The sequence below is a fragment of the Zalophus californianus genome, chromosome 14 (assembly GCF_009762305.2).
Source record: "Zalophus californianus isolate mZalCal1 chromosome 14, mZalCal1.pri.v2, whole genome shotgun sequence".
Classification (NCBI taxonomy): Eukaryota; Metazoa; Chordata; class Mammalia; order Carnivora; family Otariidae; genus Zalophus; species Zalophus californianus.
The window spans coordinates 70,984,205-70,992,664 of record NC_045608.1 but is presented as its reverse complement, the minus strand read 5'-3'; positions in this window follow the sequence as shown (position 1 = coordinate 70,992,664).

The following is an 8,460-nucleotide window of genomic DNA, read 5'->3' as shown; positions in this document are numbered from 1 at the left end:
AAAAAAAAAAAACAAACAAAAACCCACAACAGAATATTTCATGTCTAATGTACACACAGTTGACCAGAAAAATATTATGTGTTTGGTGCTTGGGTGGCTCAGTTGGTTGGGCGACTGCCTTCAGCTCGGGTCATGAACCTGGAGTCCCAGGATCAAGTCCCACATCAGGCTCCCTGCTCAGCGGGGAGTCTGCTTCTCCCTCTGATCCTCCCCCCTCTCATGCTCTCTTTCTCTCATTCTCTCTCAAATGAATAAAATCTTTAAAAAAAATATTATGTGTGTCTAAATCCGAATTTTGTGGTTACTTTTTCCTTTCTTTGGGGAAAGCAATATACTCAGGGCCCAAAGCAACATGCAACTAGCATTAAGTTATTTCCCTTATGTTCTCTGGTAGTATTTCTTCAGTTATCAAAGGAGAAAAATCCTTGACCCATCACCAAAGAGTCCTGACTTTATTTAGGCAATTCAATTTCTCAATCTGAGATAAAGCAAGTTCCTACTGTTATTTAATACAAACACATTCAAACAAAAAAAGGAATGCTATCATAAGATTTATGGGCACGTGATTTTTTTTTCTATTTATACCATTTAAACCACCTTAACCCACCATCATATGCAGAGATTTACACCTCCATCCCAAGCTCATAACTCCACCACTTTACAAGTCCTCTAAAATCACAAATCAAGTACTGACCTTTTTCATATTATGAAGATGTCTTAGATGTTCAAGGCATTGAGATAATAAAGATTGTATAGAACAACAAAAACACTGGAGAAGGGGAACAAATGCCAAAGAAAATATAACACAGACTCCGTAAGACAAAGGAATTAAGGACACCAAGAGGAGTGAGAACAGTTTAATGAACACATATTACATACCAAGCTCCTTGGCCCTCCTATTACCTAACTTATCCTCACACCAAATCTACAAAGTAGTCCTATACCTATCTTCAAATAAAGAAATTGAGGTATAGAGAGATTAAATAATGTATCCTTTTTTTCACCTATCTAGTGAAAATGGGAGTAAGTTTCAGAATCAGGGAATCTGGTTCAAAATTCTGTGTGCTTCATCAGCCTAGCCATAAAGAATCAATACAAAATTCAAATTTCCAATATAGCTAACAGTTTTCTACCACTTTTCCCTCTTTAATCCATCCAAAGAGTAACTCCAAAATGAATGAGTTTCATGTTTTATATGTATATTATCTTTTTCTCTCTAAAGATTAATCAGTTTGAAAACAGGTCCAGGATTGTTCTGTACCCATCCCAATATCTAGATTCACATATGGCCCTTGATGAGTGCTCAATGAGTATTTACTCAGTTAAATTCTTAACCAGCTTTAAGTCTAAGGTTTTTTTTATTTGTAATTTTTAGAATAAGGACTCACTCAATTTTGAATTCAACATTTCAGATCTGGAAAAATAAAAAGCTAAGAGAATAGCTAATTACTGAAAGAAGACATGACTAGTTCAAGGTCACACAGCCAGTGTGTGGCAGAGTTAGGAAAAATCAATGGGGGATCCAGCCACTTTGACAAGAGGTAAACAACAATTTCCCCTCCTGCAGATAAGGAGAGGAAAGTTGGGAGAGCATCAGATTGAAGAAAATAAGTGGTTACAACGGGGAGCACTTGAGGAGAGACAAAACGGGGACCTGGAGGAAATGTCTGATAGCTGGCATGTCCCTGTCATGGAAGCAGTAAAATAGCACAAGAAAATGACAAGCTAATGGGAACCCTGATGGGAAGCAGGTGGCACATTTTTTTTCTGAACTGTAGCTTAAATTATCATTGCCGTTCTTGTCAGAATGGTTTGGTGTATTCAGACAACCACAGTCCCCAGATTTGTAGTGCCCTGGGTGAGAGAAGGGGTATGTCCCAAGCAAAGTTGAGCCAAGAAAGACAGCTGAGTGAGAAACCTTGGAGAATCAGAAGAGAAGATTTCAACATGGATTCCAGAGATGAGGGGGAAACCACTATATGGATGTCAAAGGAAATCAGATATCAGCTTATCACAGGTAAGAATGTTCTAGCAACTAAAATATTCATCACCAGAAGGGATGGCCTTCCAGAGAGCTGAATGACTTTCCTTGCCACTTGGAACATTCAAGCAGAGACTGAATGTCAAAAATATACTGAAACAAACTTAAATACCAAGGAAGTTGTTGTACTATATTGCTTTTATTTTCAAATCCACAGATTCTAATACTTTAAATTAGCTCATACTATAAAGTGTATTCCAAAGCTGTCCAGAGGAATGCCACCAACTCTCCCGAATTTAAGGCAAAGTTTTAATATTGACTCACATTAGACCATAGGCTAGAGGTAGTAGTAACACATATCACATTTGTCTATAGTACTTGAAAGTTGATGCAGGACTTTCACTTTTAGGATCTCATGTGACTCCCACCCCCAGAACCCTAAGGAAAACAAGGCAGAGGCATTACATTTCCTATTAGATATAAGAAAATGGGGGGTATTCAATTAAATATGGGTGATAAAATTCCCATTACAAAGCAGGCACTTTCCTAGGCACTGGGGACAGAGAGGTGGAAAAACAGTCATTGTGAAGCTTACATTCTTGTAAAGAGACATGCAATGAAAAAAATATATGCATCTTAGGTCCTGAGGGAATAAATGCCACAGATAACTATGATTCCAGGTAAGGGAGATGAGCACTAATAGTATGAGGGGGATCCCATTTCATAAAGGGTGCTGAAGGAAAATCTGAGACCTTTAGAAAATTATAGAGCAAGACTTAAGGCTGTCAAAAAAAAAAAAAAAAAAAGAGCATCATAGGTAAAGGAAATGGGAAGCTTTACAAAGGCCCCAAGATGAGGGCATTTCTGGTGCTTTCAAAGAATTGAAGGAAGGTCAGTGTGCTGGACTAAACAGGAGGAGAAAGTAGGAGAGTAGATCAGATTGTGTAAGACATTACAAACCATGTAATAGATTTTGGCTTTTGCTCTGGGTCAGGTGAAAAGCCATTGAAGACTCTGAGCACAGAAACCCATGACCTAACAGTTCAAAGAGATCACTCAAAATGCTATATATATTAGAGACCAGAGGACAAACAAAAATATAAGAAGTGAGAACTTCTAGAAGGTACTTGGCAAAATGCAGGAAAGAAGGTGGTCTTGGAACAGGCCAGTAGAGGTGGAGGAAGTGGGAAGTGATTAGGTCTGGGATTTATTTTGAAGGTAGAACACTAGAATGAATGCTGGATGAATGAACATCATAATACCAGTCTTCCCATTGTAACCTAACCTGCATAATGCAAACCATTGACCTTGGGCAAGTCATTTAACTCTGCGTCATCTTCATTGATTTAAAATCAAGACACTCAAAAAACACTTGCAAACTTAACACAGTACTTTTTTCAGTACTTCAGCTGAAGTGCTAGCTCTGGAAGCTCTTATAGAATATGAGGGTGAGGTCATTGGGATTATTTTGATATACCAGGCCTGCTTCTCAAAGATTTACAAATCTCTGCCCGTTTAGAAAAACAACCCGTCCTACCACTACATACATATGCACTTAGAGGCATACCATTACACACAGAGTTCTCTACACATTCTTGGCATTGAGGTTGCCTGCTTTTGTCTAAATATTTGTAATACTCACAGGATCCCTGGGAGGTCAATTGGCTCATGGAGAGACTGAGGCAATGAGACATGAAAGACTGGCCTACAGTCACTGAGATCTCAGTGGGAAACAGTCTCAGGTTCAGTACTATCCTCTCTTAGTCATTCAGCAGTGCTTTTCCTAAAATGCTCCAAAAATATATTCATGAGGAGGACCAGATGGATTCTACAAAATTGACATTTTTGGGCTTAAAAGTAACTGAGAGACAATTTACACATTCCATAAAATGAGGGGGCGTTGGACTTGAAGGCTGCGAAATGCTTTGCTGGTGGCAGTTTGCTTTCTATGCAATTAGAAATTGTTTTTATTGTTGCAAGTGAGATTTACAATCTGTACTTCTGAATATGGTTTCAAAAAATTATGCAGGCCCCAGTGCAATTTAGGGCTCGTGTTAGCAAACTGGTAGGTGGATTCTTTGCTAGGTGGTTAACTGCCTCTTCTATCCCCTTCTGTGAAAGCCTCTCAAGAGAATATATACTCAGCAAAACCTTTATCCAAACTACAAATTAATTAAAATTTGTGTTCAATTCCTTCCCTCCCATCTGGCCTGTGTCTCATCTTCACTTCCTGCCTTCTTCCAAGACTTCTGGGATACACTGACCAGAATAAACTATCCCAAAACATATCCATACTAAGTCTTTCCTAGGAGAATTTGATTGTTAAAAGAGGAGTCTGGATTGAGCAATTCTAAATCCAAAGGAATAAATCTTAAGTGGTGAGTGTAGTATTCTGTAGCTTTCTTTGGAAATAGGGTCTTTACAGATATAATTAGTTAAGGACCTTAAGATAAAATCATCGTAGATTTAGGATGGGCCCGAAATCCAATGACTAGTATCCTTATAAGAAGAGGAGAGGACACAGAGGAGAAGGTCATGTGAAGATGGAGGCAGAGATTTAGTTATGCTGCTATAAGTCAAAGAACACCAAGCACCAGAAGGTGGAGGAGGAAGTCCCTAGAGCCTTCAGAGGAAGTAAGGCTGTGTTGCCATCTTGATTTCAGACTTCTATTCTCCAGAACGGTAAGAGATTAAATGTGTGTTGTTGTAAGCCACCAAGATTGTGGTAATTCATTATGGGAGCTCTAGGAAACCAATACAGTGGGATTTGAACTATCATGACACTTGCAGAAAGATTATTATGGGCAGGTGACCCTGAATGAGTCCATCAAATCACATTATTGTGTAGAGGACTACGTATAAGCCTACATTCATGAACTCACAGAAATCTCTACTTAATAGTATAGCTTCTATTGTCAGACTACTTGGAATGAATCCCAGCCCACCACTGCCTAAGCATGGGGCTTTGGGCAAATAACATGTACTCCCCAAGTTTCTCTGTCTGTACAATAAGGTTAGTACTTTACCTCTCTTTAAACTACCGCATTGTGCAGATTAAATGAGAGATTGCATGTTAAATTCTTATAACAGTGAATAGCACATAGTAAGTGCTCAATAAATAGATAATTTTAACTAAAAGTGGCTAGGAACTGACCTTTCAACTACTATTCTGCCTTCAGGAGTCACCTTATTTGAAATGAAACAGTACTGTTAACAAACGAATTATTTTTTTCCTAAAGAAGTAGAATCCTCCTCTTTGTTATTCTCAAAGAATGGCCACTAAAAGACAACAAAGGATAAATTCCCTGAGAGCAGAATCAAAAACCTCCAAATTAGCTAAAAAAACAAAAAAAACAAAAAAACCTCTTTCCTTCCAGCCAGGAGGCAAAGGGCCACTCTGCTATCCCTCTATAAATTATAGGACAGTTTTCAAGGCAAGCAGCAGTTCAAAATTTATGTACATCTGATGTTTAATCTCTCTTAAAAAATAACTGAAGCAAATATGGTAAACAATATTTGATAGCACATGTGTCCTTTCTATGTTCCTGCCAGGAATAGTTTTATCTTTATTATTTGAAATGATGTAAGTAAAAATTTAAGAAAGGCAATGAAATCAACTAAGTCAACATGAATCAGGTTAAAAATATTAAGAGCCAAGGCAAACTTTGTGGTCAAAGTTTCACTTGGGCAGTGGAAAAAAAAAAAAAAAAAAACCCTGGTAGAAAAAATAGGCAAGGGAAGAGAGCCTATGTCAATGCAAATACTGCCTTAGATTTCCCAGGGAGAAAATCTTCATGAACACCTTTCTAGCACAGAGACTGCTCTCGAGAATATGGCCTTTTGAAAGCTGAAGCAGGGAAGTGATAGGGCACAGACTCCCATTTTCAGAGAATATGTCCTATTTATCATACCAACACATAGTTGGTCCTAAATAAATGTTTCTCGAGTTGAAACGAGTACCTGTGAGAGTAGACAGCAAAGTCAGACATGGAACATGGCACTGAAATATGCTAACCAATGCCTTACTGCTTCACTCAAAAAGAACTTCTCATTCCCCCTTGCTCTGGAGTGAGGGTAGGCGCGCTGCTACTGGAGTTCTGTAGCCGGATGGCATGTGGTCACATGGCTCACTCACTGGTCTTTAAAGTGATCCTCTGCTTCTAGCCCCATACTTCAGATCACACCGAGCAGCTGTTTGGGTTCCTGCTGTGACTTCTCAGAGCAACAGTCCTGCAGAAATGTGTGTAGTCAGAGGCTTGGCCTTCGGGTATGGCCACCGACTGCAGCCAGGGCTCTGACTGGCAGAAACCCTTTCTTGCCATATCCTATTAAGCATTACTTTTAAGTGAGTCTGTGGTAACTGCTCCAGAGGCCAGATGGGATGCCTGTAGCCAGCAAAACCTCTATCCCCAGGACTAGCCAACTGGGGGACTGCTGAGTCTGGAAACATGGATCGGTCTTTAGTCCGTGAGCTCAACCATGTGAAGCCAATGCATATGCTGATAATCAGGTTCTCTCTACTTTCCAATGCAGAAAGAGAAGTGTCTCTCCTCTCTTCCATATCCTGCAACTATTTTTCATATGCAAAGCCACCCTGATCATCCCTTAAGTCTGCTTTCACGGTGTAAAATGATAGGCTAAGAGATACACGGTAAGAAATATTTTTGCCCTACACAACGTGCTGCCATCTAAGGCACTTGCAGCAGTCCTATATTTGAAAATCTGTAAGAAGTTGGCCATCATCAGGGGCCTCACACACCTGTAGTCTGAGAAGGAGCAGGGCCTGGGAAGCTGGTTATCCTCATGGATCCCCCAGTGGGCAATGCAGAGCACAGGGATGCTGCTCCCAGCTCTAGAATATGAAGCGGCATCAAGTATCTCTTGCATGACAGGGGGCAGCTGATGACTCCTGGCACAAAGGCTTCAATGACTTCTTTATCTTAGCTTGCCTTTTTCTGTTTGAAAGCTTCTCACAGCTTGACTGGCCTCCAGATTGCTGATGCCTTCAGAGTTCAGGGAAATATATGTGACTAGACCTATCCATGAATCAGATGACTTGAGCAAACTTTCCCTGATAGATGATTCACTGTCACTTCTGCCCAGACCAACACTGAGGCTGGGGGAACTGAAGCCACAGGAGCCATCTCTGTAAGGAGAGTGCTTTACTTTTTATAATCAGACATAATCAGCTCAGAGCATCATTGGACAGGACTCCTCAGAGCCATCTGCTTTAGGCTTGACGTGAAAACCCAGTCATACACATTTGCCTACTGCTTTGCTAGAGTTGGGGCCAACTGCCATGCTTCTCTCTTGAGAAGCTCTACCCCACTGAGAGCAGCCTCCAGCCACTCCAATCCTACCCTTTCATCAGTTAAAAGGTACTAAACCCATACTTAGCAAAGTGAGGGTGGCTTGTAAGACCCCAGGATTTTTATTCCTGTAATATAAACTACATACAACTAGTCCATCTAGGTATAGTGTATCTATTTATTAGAGTGGATTCAGAGATCCTCCTCCCAGGGGCAAAAATATTCAGCAGTAAGAGTTGAGTGTAAAACACAATATTTCAAATGTGCTTCCTACCACTGTTCCCCGTCCCCAAATCAGACAGATCTTGCCAGAGATGTTTAGGTATAGATTCACATTTGGGTGTCCAAAGGACCACGTATGACTTTCCCCTTGTGCTGCACTCTTCAAGAGACCAGGGATAAGAGGTATTAGTTTATTTATGCTGTACCTTGCATATCTTAGCACTCAAATATGTGATGGATAAATGAATGAAAAAAATGCAATAGCCTAACAATTCTAGGTTGAAATATAAAGTTAGATTTTGGCTGTTTCTGGTCTATTTTGTTTTTGCATTTCTTCTGGTTTGAATAGGTGATCCCAAGGCAAAACTGTATTGTAATGGAAGGTCAGGCTTGGTAGGAAAGAAGGCTGAGAATTAAGGCCCACCTGATTATAGCCAGAGTCTGCCTACCAGAAGCAGAAGCCAAACACACTCCCCCATGCTTCCCTCTGCCTGAGAATACACCTAAAAATAATTATTCCACTACTTTTAGTCCTGCAGAGCCCCAGATACCCTTCGCTTGGATGGTCTTCATCCAAACACCGTGACTAGCTGTGATCCTTTTACCTACAGATAATTTCTGTATCCCTTCTTCAAATGCCAAGGGAGTAGATTCTAACTTCAGCTTCAGCTCTCCACCAACATTTATGTGGCCTAAGGCCAAAGGTTAATGACAAAGTCCCCAAAATAGCCTTTTTAGACTTTGGCATTTTTTGATAGCTTTGGTCAGAAGATGCTCTTGGTAAGAGAAACTATGCATAAGTCAAGCCCTCCATGGTAAAGGGAAGTTCAGGCACACAGTCGCTGGTTGCAGCATCCAACTGTCCTCCAAATGCATGGCTAGCTCATGGCCCCAGTAAACATTTACCAGCCCCACTGGGCAATTTGACACTAGAAATGACTGGTGTTG